The sequence below is a fragment of the Balaenoptera acutorostrata genome, chromosome 6, assembly GCF_949987535.1.
Source record: "Balaenoptera acutorostrata chromosome 6, mBalAcu1.1, whole genome shotgun sequence".
Lineage (NCBI taxonomy): Eukaryota > Metazoa > Chordata > Mammalia > Artiodactyla > Balaenopteridae > Balaenoptera > Balaenoptera acutorostrata.
The window spans coordinates 40,214,419-40,230,433 of NC_080069.1; the positions used below are offsets into that span (position 1 = coordinate 40,214,419).

At 40.6% G+C, this 16,015-nt stretch overlaps 1 protein-coding gene across 7 annotated transcripts in view; it reads left to right on the plus strand.

Annotated features, from left to right (window-relative positions):
• Positions 1-9,746: 9,746 nt before the first annotated feature.
• The window catches only part of AGTPBP1 (ATP/GTP binding carboxypeptidase 1), a 174,858-nt gene continuing 168,589 nt past the window's right edge, over positions 9,747-16,015 (plus strand). For 6 of the 7 annotated variants that reach the window (XM_057548960.1, XM_057548966.1, XM_057548962.1 and 3 more), the window contains exon 1: positions 9,747-9,926. The gene's annotated coding sequence lies outside the window, so the exon portion shown is untranslated. Of the gene's footprint in view, positions 9,927-10,004; positions 10,118-16,015 lie in introns of those variants that run through there. The other variant, XM_057548961.1, reaches the window with a different exon arrangement.

Sequence of the window (16,015 nt, forward strand, 5' to 3'; positions counted from 1 at the left end):
AAACTTTCAGCATTTGGTTGCCCTCTGAATAAAACCAGAAAGAATGAACACATGACAAGTAGATTGTTTCTACCTTTGGCAGAAACAATCCAGAGATGGTTTGTAGATGTGTGACTATTAGAGATTCAGGAAACCTCTAAATTTTATATAGCTGACCTACATATATCATCAAGACAAGGAATATTAGCAAAGAAAGCTATAGCCTGCTAAACTCTGTTTTGCATGGAGCACACATATAGCAGTGTTCCACTGGAGCCGGCAGTATGGGTTTTACAGAACTGATTGTTAAATATTCAGGTAAAGTCTGTTGGTCCCTTGAAATCAGCCACAGTGGGAATGTTTATACCACAGAAATTGGCAGTTGTTATAGACCATGGATTTTTGTTTGCTAGTTTTGTTTAGTTTTCAGAGAGTTGGTTTACCAGTCCACCACTGTCCAGCACTGCTAGAAGCAAAGAGAGCCTATCTGTCAGGAAAACGTACATTCCCATCTCTCAGAGAGACACGTGTTGTGCGGAACTGGGAAAACTCACCAGACATTTCCCAGAACCTGGATGGAGTATTCCTCCAAGTCTCTTTCCTTCAGGTCTATGCTCACTAAGCAACCTTCTGCTTATTTATTTGGTACCAGTAGATGAATTGGTGCCAGATGGTATTCCTTCAAGTCCTGGGGCTTCTAAGGAACTGTTCTGGAGGACATCTGGGGAAAGAGGAGAAGATCACACCAGGCTGAGCAGGCCTTTCATCTGTCTTCAACAGGAGCAGCTTCATTTTCTCTGTTTTACGTATTGGTCACACACACACACACACACACAGAGAACCCAAAACAAAACAGTTGCTTGGAGAAAGCATACCACCGCTAAAAAAAACTTTTGAAAATAGTAGGCCGGAGATTTTGTTTGCCAGAAAAGCACACCCCTTATTAAAATTAACAGTTTATTTTTCTGGGTATAATTCGGCCACTTGTGAGTTTAGTTAACTTCAATCAGCTTCCTATTAACTGATAAAGTTGCGATGCACCGACTGAAAATTCAAATTTCTTGACTTACCATGTTGAAGATTAGACTCATCAGTGAGGAACTGCCCTTCTGAGATTTCGATCAGGGTGCTCAGCACACTTTCCTCTCCGATAGCTCTCTCTTACATGGAGCAACTGGGAAACTTTCTCTTTGCTACAAGGAAACTGGAAAATGTAGTCAGTCAGGTGAGCTGAGCTCAAGTCATGGGACGTTTCTGTCTATTAAAATGGTTCTTCTAATTACAAAAGTGACCTAATGTCCCTTAAAATTTTTAGAAAATTAGAAAAGCGAAAAGAAGAAAATGAAAATCACTTTATCCACCACCCAAAGACAGTCACTATTACTTCTGGTGTATATTCTAGCCATTTATACAAACACACATGTTCATCTACATACACATGACTATTTTTTTTTTCTTCCACATGGCTTTTTTTTTAAAGAGGAGTTTTTTTTTTTTTTAAACATCTTTGTTGGAGTATAATTGCTTTACAATGGTGTGTTAGTTTCTGCTTTATAACAAAGTGAATCAGTTAAACATATACATATGTTCCCATATCTCTTCCCTCTTGCATCTCCCTCCCTCCCACCCTCCCCATCCCACCCCTCTAGGTGGTCACAAAGCACCGAGCTGATCTCCCTGTGCTATGCGGCTGCTTCCCACTAGCTATCTATTTTACATTTGGTAGTGTATATATGTCCATGACACTTTCTCACCCTGTCACATCTCACCCCTCCCCCTCCCCATATCCTCAAGTCCATTCTCTAGTAGGTGTCTGTGTCTTTATTCCCGTCTTGCCACTAGGTTCTTCATGACCTTTTTTTTTTCTTTCCTTAGATTCCATAAATATGTGTTAGCATACTGTATTTGTTTTTCTCTTTCTGACTTACTTCACTCTGTATAACAGACTCTAGGTCCATCCACCTCACTACAAATAACTCAATTTCATTTCTTTTACAGCTGAATAATATTCCATTGTATATATGTGCCACATCTTCTTTATCCATTCATCTGTTGATGGACACTTAGGTTGCTTCCATGTCCTGCCTATTGTAAATAGAGCTGCAATGAACATTTTGGTACATGACTCTTTTTGAATTATGGTTTTCTCAGGGTATATGCCCAGTAGTGGGATTGCTGGGTCATATGGTAGTTAAAGAGGAGTTTTTAAACTTTGAGTTTGCAATGTAATGACATTTGACTGGTTCTCATCACAGTTTCTGTATCTGTAATACCTGGCCACAGGTTGATCTCTACAAGAAAGGCCTTTTCTCTATATAAAATTCTAAATAAAAGGTAATGTAAAATCTTCAAATTAAAAAAAATCAAGTAGTTATTTTACTAGATACTACATGCATACAGTATAATCTAAGAGCATAATATGGTGTTCAATAAAGCTAAGTCTCTCTGCCACAGTCAACCAGTTCTCCCCAGAGGCAACCACTGTTATCAGTTCCTTGTTTGTTTTTCAGAGCCACTCTGAGCCTATGCAAGCATATTTGTAAAGTGTAACAGCTAATTTAAAGAGAAGATTTTTGGTTTATATATGGAAATAGAGCTCAAACATTTTCCTTCTTTTAAAATGTTCTTAAAAAGTCTTTCATTGTTGTTTTGCTTTTATGCATTATTTTCCTTTATGGCTAGAGAAAGCTTCTCCTCTATGGTCATTACTATTGTCATAATCATCAGCAAACATGAATTAAGTACCGGTGTATGCAGGTTACTGTAAGAATACCTTCATTTAGAGAATGAACTATCCTGACTTTGGGGCTGAGGTTGGGGGTTGGTAAGATGATAACTGCATAATAATGAGAGTTCCTCCAATTCAGAAGTAAGAAACATATCTACCTTTTCTGTCTGGAAAGTTCAAAAGAAAAAAACCCCAGCATAATCACATTTAGAATTGAGTAGGTTATGTGTGTTTAAGAAGTCAAATAGACAGAGTAGTTCTCATTGCTTATGGATAATCAACATGGAGGTGGTATTAGTTTTCTATTGCTGCTGTAACAAATTACCATAATCATAGTGGGTTAGAATAACACACATTAATTATATTACAGTTCTGTAGATTAGAAGTCCAATACAGGTCTTACTGGGCTGAAATTAAAATTTTGACAGGGGTGCATTCCTTTCTAGAGTCTGGGGAGATTCCCTTTCCTTTCCTTTTCAGCTTCTGGAGGCCACTGCATTTCTTGGCTTATGGCCTACTCTCTCCACCTTCAAAGCCGGCAATGTTGCACCTGTCTGACCTGTCCTCTATAGTCACATCTTCTTCTGACCACAGCCAGGAAAGACTCTCTGCTTTTAAGGTCTCATGTGATTAGATTGGGCCCAGATAATTCAGAATAATCCAGATAATCCAGAATAATCTTCCTATCTTAAGGTCCTTGATTTAATAAAATCTGAAAAGTCTCTTTGCCATGTAAAGTAATATATTCATAGGTTCTGGGGATTAGGATGTGGGTATCTTTGGGGAGGGGGCATGATTCTGCCTTCCACAGGGATCAAGAGAAATGAATTTCCAGAGAAATAAAGCATTCCTTCTATGCTGTTCTGTGTTGTGTGAGATTCTTGGGAAAATCCCCAAATGGAGCCTGAAATGGCTGGCACTAGCCAAGTAGCAATTTTTCATTTCTTATAGGAACAATATACCAGCATATCCTGACCATTGTTCATAAGCAATGCAGGCCAGAGCCACTGAGTCTTTTCCTGTAAGATATTTTCATGTCTCTTTGAGCAATATCCACTAATCCTTTGGTTAAAATCTCTCTTATTTATGAATCCTGTTTGCTTACTTTTTTGACATGCATTTCTTTATAAATAGTTAAGGCATAAGCCTGTCACGTTGAATTTTAAACAATGCAAAAGGAAGTTGTAAAAGTATTTTTACCAGTGTCCCAGAATTAAAGCTCGTTAAGTCTCAGTTTCTCAGGGAGGAATCACAGGTCTAGAGTCCTTTGGCAAATCAAAGATTCCCACCTAGAAGGAAGACTGAAAGCACTACAGATAATACCTAGATATTTCGGGGGACACTGTATGTATGACCAGCTGTCCGAGGAAGAAAAAATCAAACTTGGTTTACTGATGGGTCTGTAAATATGCCGGTACCATACAAAAGTAGACAGCTGCAGCATGACAGCCCACACAGGGGTGACCCTGAAGGACAACAGTGAAGGAAAATCCTTCCAGTTGGGCAGAATTTTGAGCAATAGATATGGATCTACGCTGCTTCTTGGGCAGTTGCCAATTGTTGGGCTGGTGAGTTAGGAACTTGGAAGAGATGGGATTGAGAGATTGGTGAGGAGGAAGTTTGCAAAGGAGGTTATGTGGATGGACCTCTCTGAATGGGCACAAACCGTGAAAATATTTGTGCTCCACATGAAAGCCCACCTAAGGGCATCTACTGCAGGGAAGGTTAGTTACCAGATGGACAAAATGATGCTCTCTGAGATGTCAGTCACTTTCCCCAGCCACCTCAGTGTTTGCTCAGTGGACCCCTGAGCAAATTGGCTGCAGTGGTTGGGATAGAGGCTATGCATGGGCTCAGCAACGTGACTTATGCTTACTAAGGCTGACTTGGCTGACGCTACTTCTGAGTGCCTAACCTGCAAACAGTGAAGACCAACATTAAGTCTCAATCGGTGACTTCTCCAACGCACGGCACCCAGTAGCCAGCAGCTGGTACCCCTTCAGGCAGTTTCATAGTGGAGTGTCTCAGTGGGATGCCTCCCCATGAATAGCTTTCCCCAGCACCCTAGATGATGGAGTTCTAGTAAGTTCCAAAGGGCAGGTTTCCAGCAAGTTCTGCCAGCACAGTACCACAGAGACTTCACCATCATCTCTGTGAGTCACTGCTGTGCTCTCTCCAAGATCTGGATCTTGAACCTGGGGACTGATACAGATAGAGAACAAATAATTTGATTGATTATTGTCCTGAAATTTCCATCTCATTGTGATGAGAGGAATCAAAGTCCAGTCTAGCCGAGTATAAAGGTATGCCCAAATTTCACATATCTAAAAATAGGAAATAATGTTTCCTCAATAATTCATAAAAAATTATTTCTTATTTTTAAGCTGAAGATAATTCTGCATGACTTTTCTTTGTAGTTAAAAAAAAATCCAAATCTTTCATATTTGCATTAAATCCAAATCTTTCATATTTGCATTTATTAACTCTTGTTTTAAAAGGTGTTGTCCACAAAGTCGATTGTGACAGAAGAGAGTAATGTATAAATGAGACTTCCCAATGGTTGCCTTTGGTTTCAGGCTAATGCAGTCTATTGGTGCCCATGTTCCGTGGCTACTTTAAAGCCAGGGAAACAATAATTAACCTTTGTAGGGACCTTATGATTTACAACCTGCTTTTACATATACTATACCTTTTTAAAAACAAATTATTTATTTTTGCCTGTGTTGGGTCTTCATTGCTGCACGCGGGCTTTCTCTAGTTGCGGCGAGCAGGGCCTACTCTTCGTTGCAGTGCGCCATCTTCTCATTGCGGTGCCTTCTCTTGCTGCGGAGCACGAGTTCTAGGCGCGCGGGCTCAGTAGTTGTGGCGCACGGGCTTAGTTGCTCTGCCGCATGTGGGATCTTACCTGACCAGGGCTCGAACCCATGCCCCCTGCATTGGCAGGCAGATTCTCAACCACTGCCCCACCAGGGAAGCCTACATATACTATAACTTCTAATCTGCTCAACAACTTTCAAAATTAGTTATGATAACTTAAATAATGTAAACTTTTTGTTAAAATATCATTTTTTATTGTAGAAAGTTTAACAACCATTGAGAAATAAAAACAATAAATTTTAAATGATCTATAATTCCATTACCAACTGATAACTTTTGTTAAAACTTTAATGTTCCAGTCTTGTTTTTATACATATAAAGACACGTTTTTATAAAAATGGAATCATGTTGCATGTAATCTGCTAAGTTACAAAACAATGTACCATGAATATGTTTATGTGTCATTAAGTGTATCCCTCTTAAACCATGATCTTAATCCTTTTGTAATTGGACCTCTTTAAGAATCTAATGAAAGCTATACACCCTAAGCCCCAAAAGAAGCAGCTATGCAATTACACAATTAAAATTTATCAGTTAATAAATAGAGGAGGATCCAGGATTTATGGGATTTGAAGTTTATATGATTTTGGAGACACTATTTTATTTTTATTTTTTTGTTTTCAACTTTATTTTTTCTTAGGTTACATGCTTACTTTTAAAACATTTAAATAATGCAAAATATATAAAATGGCAGTGCCTACCCCAACCTGGCCCCAAGAAATTCTAGTAAGTAGAATGGTATTTTCCCTTATAGAACCCTATTTATGAAACTATAAATGCATAATAATTTCTGTAGTATTGATTTTTTAAAAATACAAATTTCTTCGTACAATCCATACAGTTCAACAACTTGCTTTTCTCATTTAACAATATATCAGACACTGAAGAATTTCTTAAATATGAGAAAGTGAATTTAGTTTTGACTCCCCATTTCTAAATTTCAATCTAATTAATGATTAGCTGGTATGAAACTATTTCTTTAATGTTTTCAAATCAGTTAATTATTAGTCGTTTGGAAATGCTAAACAGTTTTATTACATAGAAATAAAGAGTAGTTTTAGTGTTTGTGATTTCTGTTAAAAATTTATTATTTTGGTTATTAAGAACAAAACAAAACAAAACACTTGTCTAGATTGTAGGATTGAGAAACTGACATGAAAATGATGGGAAATTCCCTCCTTCTCACACTGTGGGGAGCCCCCTAAAAGGAAAAACACAAAATTATATATAAATGTATTTATTTAGAATGAGAAATTACAATATCTTGCTGGAGACTTGGAGATTCAGGTGCTTTTTAAATGAGATCTGTTTAGGAATTTACCAGAAATGCTACGTAGAAATCCTTCTTGATTGCAACTTGGCTTCCCCTTCATGCCTAGAAAATTCTTTAACTCTCAGCAATTCAGCACTCACAGGCGCCTGCACAAGTGAGGGGCTATAAGACCTCTCTCCACTGCTCACTCCATTAGGCTCAAGGTAAATCCACAGCTGTTCATGAATGAAACCTTTTGGGCCCCAGGTTAAAAACTCCTTCTCTACCACATCATTTTTAATGGCTTCCTAGTGATCTATTGCATGGATGTACAATAATATGTTTATCCAGGTGCCTTCTCTTGAACACTTAAGATGGTTTATAATACCACTCTGGGATAATCATTCTTTTAGCTAAATTCTCTGCCACTTCCCTGGTTATTTCCTTAGGATAAATTCCATTAATTGGATCAAAGGGTATTGCAAATTTTCAAATGTCAGATTTGGCAGGAATATTTAAGTTCATTTCACAAATGAAGAAAGTGAGAGTATAGTGGTTTACAGATATGGATTGTTAAACTCAGTTTTTCTGACCCTGAATCATATATCATTCAATCTACCACATGACCACTGGAAACCATTTGCCACTGTAAAAAGGTTTTGCCCCCAGAACCACACCATTATGTGAAATGCTGGGGTCGCTTCCCAGCCTTGTCATATTTGTTTAGGTTCAGCTCAGGTTGTTCTTGCTGCACTTCTGCTCCATGTTTTTTTATGGGAAACCTTTTAGTTTGACACATAACAGCTGTTAGGTATTTTGTTGAGCATTATCATTTGTTTAACTCCTCAGAAGATTTCAGGAGGATTGTGTCTGGCACATAGGAGGTGCTCAATAAATTGATGATTGTTGAATGATATTGAATAATTACAACAATCCTACAGAGGTTACAACTCCAGAAGATTGGATATGTATCAGAAATTTCATGATTGAGCTTGTGCCTCTAACATTTATGGTTCCAGATGGAAATGACTGTAGACTTTTGAGAGGACCACTATTATTCTAAACCTTATGGCTATAAAGTTTCATGATAAAGTTTGTGGCATTTTGTATATTTCTCTAATAAAGGTATGGAGGTAAGGAAATCAGCAAAAGAGGAGAAAGAGATAGTTGGGCTCCAACGCTCACCTTTCTCTCCCAGTCTAGTCCAAAGTTAAAATAATCAAACATTTATTGAATACTTACAAGGTATGGGCTAGACTGATTTGAAGAATCCCAGTTAAATGAATATCACTGTAAGGTCAGACTCTGGTCTACATCACACAATTATTTACAACGAGTTTTATATATCATAATAGGGTGTGTTGACAAAGCTGAGGGAACAACAGGGATTGGTTCTGCATTTTACTTAGTTGTGTGGGTTAATCTACTGGGTCTGTGTCCTGGCCATTGAACCACACTAACAATGCTTTGTTAAAGTTGAATGCAAATTTTGCAAAAACACACATTCACATTTGTATCTATACCTTTCTACATTGCAGGTTAATTCATTTAGGAAGATGCTCTTTGAATAAAGTTTCATGTATATTACATACATTTAATTTCTGTAAAGTGTTAAATATTTAGATAATTAGGTGTTCTCAGATAATGCTTTTCAGCCTGGGTGGTTTGGGGTGGCAGTTGTTTTAAAATTATTTAAAATACTGTACCCTGCCTTTTGGTGCTCACAGTCAAGGAAACTATGGCATTTATAAAATGGCATTCTCTTGTTTATCGGAGTAAAGACATCTGCCAAGGGCAAACTGCAGAAAGCACAGGTGCTGCACCTCGGGTTACCTTTTGAATGACCTTCACACCTGCTTAATTTCTTTTAAACTTGATGGTAAGAAAACAAAACTAAAACTTCACAGCTCTCAGTTTATTTCCCTAACTGGTTGTAATAATTTTACATTCCTTAACAGCTACTATAAACAGCAGCAAACATGATCGATGCTCTTGAAAAAAAGTAAATGGCAGTATTCATTAAGAATATATTATAGTGCGTTTACATGCAGTCAAAACAGAAGGGGGTGTATCAGTATTTTAGCTTTCTGACACATTACTTTGGCTCAGATAAAACATTCCGTCTCTGCCTTCAGTGGCCCATTTAGCATTACCATTTTTGTGACTATGTGTACGCACATTACAAAAAAAAAGCAAAAAATAAATCAGCATGCTATTTTGTTCGTTGCAGCACTAGGTATCTGATTCACTGAGGCACGGCCACAAAGTGGAATTTCGTTGTGTTCTGGGAGCCCAGCTGTGATAGCTGCTTGTCTTCACCTTCTTATTATGGACTCTCCTTGAGGTGAGGAAAAGGCTAAGTTTTACCGCGGTCCCCAGGGTCCAATGCCACCCCGGTACCACGTGGGTCGGAGGTACCGGGGTGGCATGGTGTTGGCCCGGTGCTGCTAAAAGCCTCCTAAGAGGGCGGGCGTGGGCTCCGGCTTAGTTCTGGGAAAAGGCGTTGTCTCTAACCGGGAGCGTACAGGAAGGTGACTTGCGGGACATGGGCAGCCGCCCGAAGAACCATTTGGTTGGGTAGGCCGGCAGCTGCAGGGGACCACAGCCGGCGTCGCGCACATGCCCGGCTCCAGACTCTCGGCCCGGCCTTCCCCGCCCCCAAACAACGGCGCGAGCGCCCCGCCCTCCCCCCTGCGCGCGCTCCCTCCTTCTCCACGCGCGCTCCCCAACACCCCCCACCCTGCTCCTGCCCGCGCGTGCCCCGCCCTCCCCGCGGCGCGCGCCCACCCGGCCCGCGCGCACGCGTGCCCCACCCTCCCTCCCGCCCGGCGCGCGCGAACCGGCTGGCCGAGGAGTGCGGTGGGCGGGGCGCCGCGCTGACGTTGCCCGGGATGCAGGCAGGTTCCGCCGCCGCTGCCGCCGCCGCCGCCGCCTGCTCCTCCTCTTCTGCCACCGGGGTTTGTATGAAAACACCCGGCGGCGGGCGGCGAGGCATCCGCCGGGCCCCCGGAGAGCAGCTGCCCGCGCTGCCGACGCCGAGCCGGCTGCTGCAGCTTTACCCAGTCCCTGACAGCGCCCCATCCTGAGCCGGTGAGCGCCCCGCCGCCGTCAGCGCGTCCGGGCCGGCAGCCCCTCGGCTGCGGCTATCCCGCCCACCCGCCCGCCACCCCTCCTATCTCCTCAGCTGCGGCGTCCTGGGGGCTGGAGGGGCCGGGGAGGAGCGACCCCGGGCCCGCCCCGGTCTGCGCCCTGCGATCCCCCCTCCGCCCCTTACCTGACAGGTTGTGTAACCCGTGTCTTTCGGGGGGTGGACCGGGTCTTGAGGGGAACCCCTGATGGGTGGGGCCTTTGGCCGGTTTCTGGAAAACGCCCCGCCCCCACCCATGGAGGCTCGGTCGTCCCCGTTCCAGTCCCCGCGGAGGGTGCCCGGCGCGGTCTCAGGGCAGAGGCGGCCCCCTGCCCTGCGCTCCCTTTCTCTCGGTGGTGACCGCGCGGGTGGCTGCGGTACAGAGCGGAGCGGAGCCGAGGGGCGGCGGGCAGGGGCCGGGCGCGCACCCCGCCTCCCCAGCCGCCCCAGCTCCCACCCACTAGGTGCGCCGGGCTTCAGGGTGGGCTGTGGTGTGACGTCGGCGATGGCTGGGCTTGCTCCCTCTCAGTGGGTGGCTTGGCCTAAAGTGTGTTCTCTGCTTACAACTTGGCGCCCTGTGGATTTGATTTGAACCTGAATCAGATCGCCCTAGATGACAGTGCAGAGTTTCCCTCCAGCCTTCCTTCCTGAGTTGCGGGTTCTTCATGCAAGTGTTAGGGACTCCTGCAACCCAACGCAAAGGCTTGCTGGGCTCAATGGTTGTTTCCCTCCTGTGCCTTTAAGTCTCTTAAAGTACCAGTGCAGTTTTGAATTGGTTCGTTTCCTTTCCTGGGCATTTACTCATTACAGAATAGAGTTTTACACATCGTTGTGAATGTTGATAACTTAAAGCCCATTTCTCATTTTAAGATAGCTTCCTCAAGTGCTTGCAGGTCTAGCACTGCCGATGACCTAATATGTTGTAAGACTCAGTCGAAATTTTCTTTGGCAATATTAATTCTGTGTGGTTTTTTTTTCTTTCAGGTATTCAAAATTGTAGCAGTGTTTATGATGTACGACAGTTTGTAGGTAGAAGGGACTTTATCGGTCTTCTGGATCACTCATTTTCACTTACCATTTATGTTCGTGTTGGAATCTTTATGTAAATCGGGTTATCTCTTTCTTTGTTAACCTCTGAATTCGTCTTATAAATTGTCTTTTTTTTTCACTGAGAAAACCAGAAAGTTATTTTTGTAATTGTATTGTGGAATGTTTTCAGTTCAGTAGGCCAAAAAAGTAGTAATTTATTTAAGGCACTTTATAATGGTACATATTTTAAAACGTGTGCCAAATGTTAAAACCAAAGAAAACCCTGAAAGATCTGTAAGCATTTTCTTATGTAATTACTGTGAGATAGTTAGCAGTGCCGTATCCACTCCTTATTTCTCATCCTTAAGGCTGAGTTGTAACACGACTTGTTCTGTTTCCCATTCCACTTTGCTTGAATTAATTTCTACAATGAAGTTGTAGGTTCATTTTTTAAAAAATTTATTCATTTTATTTATTTATTTTTGGCTGCATTGGGTCTTCGTTGCTGTGCGAGGGCTTTCTCTAGTTGTAGGGAGCGGGGGCTACTCTTCGTTGCGGTGCGAGAGCTTCTCATTGCGGTGGCTTCTCTTGTTGCAGAGCATGGGCTCTAGGCCCGAGGGCTTCAGTAGGCTCGCGGGTTCTAGAGCGCAGGCCCAGTAGTTGTGGCGGATTCTTAACCACTGTGCCACCAGGGAAGCCCTAGGTTCATTTTTTTTTTTTCTAACTTTATTTATTTATTTATTTATTTATTTATTTATTTATTTATTTATTTTTGGCTGTGTTGGGTCTTCGTTTCTGTGCGAGGGTTTTCTCTAGTTGTGGCGAGCGGGAGCCACTCTTCATCGCGGTGCGCGGGCCTCTCACTATCGCGGCCTCTCACTATCGCGGCCTCTCTTGTTGCGGAGCACAGGCTCCAGACGCGCAGGCTCAGTAGTTGTGGCTCACGGGCCTAGTTGCTCCGCGGCACGTGGGATCTTCCCAGACCAGGGCTCGAACCCGTGTCCCCTGCATTAGCAGGCAGATTCTCAACCACTGCGCCAGCAGGGAAGCCCCCTAGGTTCCTTTTTAATGACCTCAAAACTCTGCCTTGAATTGCTTCAACACATACTTAGAACTGCAGTCTCACTCTGAACACTGAAATGAAAAGTATAGACATAGAGCTACCCTTGTAATTAGTCACATTGCAAAACATTTAAACGTATAGTGTAATCTGAACTTTTGTAAAAGCAGAGTTTATAAAGCTCTTTCAATTGACTTGAATTGAGGCATTATTCTCTTTGGAACAGTCTAGCTAGATTCTTATATAATAACGGTTTTATCTTCAATAGTGGAAGGAAAAGAGGTCCAAGACGTGTGAAATCATCTAATTTGTTTTATATTCTATATCTTGGACAAAAAATAAATCTCCACAGTTTCACCTTCCAAAATCTACTTTTCTTGCTCGAAGCCCCTTAATACCTGGCAGTTGAACAGTGCATGGGTAGTAATGGATGACCTGTCAGAGGGCTCTTTGCAAATTGGGAGCTTCTCTTAGGCAGTAGGTCTCAGTGTAAACAACAGAAATTGTCTACAGTGGACACTGAATTTAAACTTTATATATTATTGTTGGTTACTGTGCCTTTGTGTACTACAGTGTAGTGGCTAAGGGTCTGGGCCTCAGAGCCAGACAGGCTGGATTTGAATGCTGGCTTTGCTTTGAGCAAGTTATTTATCTTTTTTGTGCTTCAATTTTCTCAACTCCAAAAATGGGGATAATTATGGTGTATACTCTTAAGATGATCTTGAATATTAAATGAGTTAATACATATAAAGTGCTTAGCCCACAATGCCTGGTACATAGTAAATGCTCAGTAAATATTGCTAGTGTTTTTCCTCAGTGCAAAGGATCTAGTAAGCCGAAAAGGGGCTTTGGGCTGATCGAGCACTGTTATTCCAGATTAATTCCACGATGACCCATTTGCTCTTTTGGGGCTAAGTGAGAGCTTAGTGTTACTGTCCGGACTTGGAAGCATGTAGTTTAGTTTAGAACAGCTAGACCCTGAGCTGGGTGCCCTGAGATGCTGCCGGAGAGTGGCTGTAGTATCCCTGTTTGTCCCTTCTGACAGAACCTTGGATTGTCTCCCTCATGGTGGTGGTGGCTGCTATTTTAATCACCTGTTTTTGAGTTTGTGATTGCATGTTTCTTTGGCTGTCATGTGCAGCTATCAAAAATATTATCTATCAAACTATTAATGGATATATTTATGTGTTTATCTGATCAAGATATTGCATGTTTCCTGGATATACAAAATCACTTTCATCTAAGCATTCTTTTTTTTTTTAAATTCTGTATTGATGTTACTTAGAATGAGGTTAATTTTGATTTGCTATTGTGTTCCTTTTCAGTTTTCATGTAATTTTCCTAGGAAAACTAAAAAAAAAATTTTTAAATGTACTTCTTGTTCTTTTTGGTTTGCAGGGATCTGATATTAATACTTTGTTCTTTACATCAGGTGCTTTCAAATGTTTGGTATCAGGACCCTTTTATACTCTTAAAAAATTATTGAGCACCACAGAAAGCTTTTGTGGATTATATCTATACTATATTATAAATTAAAGCAAAGATGCAAAATTTTTATTAATTCACTTAAAATGATCATTATAAACCCATTACATGTTAATATAAACGTATTTTTTAGTGAAAGATGACTATTTTTCAAGAATAAATAAAGGAGTGAGAAGACTGGCATTCTAGATTTTGTAAATCTCTAATGTCTGGTTTAATAGAAACAGCGGGATTCTCATATCTGCTTCTGCATTCAGTCTATTGCAATATATTGTTTGGGTTGAAGTATATATACAGAGAGAAATCCAGCCTCACCCGGTTAATGGCTGAAAAAGGAAGGGATATTTTGATAGCCTCCAGATAATTATGGATATACTTGTTTGGTACTACATCAAAACTCAGCATATGACAGTTTTCAGTTAGTTATGTAAGGGTTTGGAATGAACCTCCCCAAAATGTGCCACTTTTGAGTGTGGATTATTTTGAGCTAAAGGCAGTTGAGAAACTGCCTGTTCAAGGGAAACTACTGCCCCTTCCTTAACTACCTAGAAGGATTTAAATTGGGGATTTTTCCCAGAAAAAGAGTTATTACCAGAGATAAATTTTATCCTAGTGGCCCCATCTATATGGCAGACAAACATCGTATTGTCAAACATCTGCTCTTCTTACTGTCCTGTGAATGACCTTAGTTCTTGGAAGCCCCAGGCCCCTATCCCATTCTGTAGCTCAGGATGACATATACACTTCATTTTACGTTTCTGTCTTTGAAACTCTGATGTATGGAGGGTCTCTGACCCCTCATGTGGATGGGATTCCCATACATATGAAATTAAATTTGCTTTTCTCCTGTTAATCTGTCTCATGCCAATTTAATTCTTAGACCAGCCAGGATAACCTAGAAGAAGGGTAGAGGAAAGTTTTCTTCCTCCCTGACAGTTACAGTATGGAATCTGAAATCATAACATTGGACTTTTTAATAATGTTATGTTAAAATCCATTGGTCTGAACTTAGAGTGGATCTAATGCCCATGCCTGAATTTATAACATCATGCCCTGGTCATTTGTAAATATTGGTTCAGTGAGTTACTTTTCATTATAAAATATTGAAAAAATCATGTTTGTTAATATCAGTATCACCACCTAGTCCATCAGAAACAAGTTATTGGGAAGCTATCCCAGTTGTGACATGATGGTGGATATGAGTTTTCCAGAAATCTAAGTTTTGCTTGAAAGCTCAAATTTTATCATTGGCAACAAATATGATTGTCAGTTGTTTCCTGTAAGTGACAAGTAGACTTCATTCATTTCTGAGCAAACCTCTGCCAAAATACCTAAGTCATTCTTTTAAGTAAAGGTGGTGTTTAATGAAAAAGGCTAATTCAAGGTCTCAATTCAGTTACAGAAGCACTTTTCCTTGAGACAGCCATCAAGCATTATAACTTAGTATATAGCAAGAAATGCTTCATGCATACTTAACCATTTTTTCACATAGAACATTAAAAGAATATGTATGCAATGGCCAAGATTTAATAAAATTAATATCTTTTTTTTTACTATTTCAGGGACATTCTTAAGTGAAACAGACTCTTTTTTATAATTGCTGGTGCTTGATGGTGAAAATACAATCACTAATAACAGTACAGTTTGGTGCCACCATTATAATTTGTTCCAAGGTGCCAGAAATTTTACACACCGTTGCTTTTGCACTATTAGTGTAAATGCTAATATAGTTAAAAAAGATAATAATGTTTTAGTATTATTATAAAAATAGTTTTGACCTTGTGGACCCCCTAAAAGGGTGTTGGGACCCCAGGGTTCCACAGACCACACTTTGAGGACTTATAGTATAAATCATAGGGGATTTCTACCAAACTTTGATTAGGAAAGGAAGTGGTAGTAACTATTTCTAGTCTCTTTTTGCTTCAGACTTTTGGGTTCCTGTAAAGGCCTTCTTTAAAAAAAAAACATTTAAGCAGAGTTAAGATTATTCATAGAAAGTTGAGAGGTTTCTTAGGGTTTTAGTCAAGTGCTGATACAAGGGGGCTATATTATTAGTATTCTGAAATTACACTATCTTAAAACAAAAAGATTTGGTAGTACATTTCCACATAAATGTTCAAATCTAATTTTTTTTGGATTTTACATGTTAGACAAATATAGTGAAGGCACAGTATGGAAACCTCGCTTGATACCCAGCTCATAAGCTGGAAAAAAAAAAAAGACCAACTACTTAGCTCCCTTCATTTCTCATTTAATTCTTGCTGAGGATGAACCATCCTAGGGAGAGGTGCCCAGCACTTGCTGTCTTTGTGTCACATCTTTTCCATGTGGGGAAAATGATTTACGATTATGATTATAAGGGTATAGGTTACATTGGGAATAATAATAATAATAATGTCAATGAAGGATTTATGGTAGAATAATAGTAGTAAAAATGTTAACACTGTCTACATATAATAGAGTTTAATGAATTGAAAA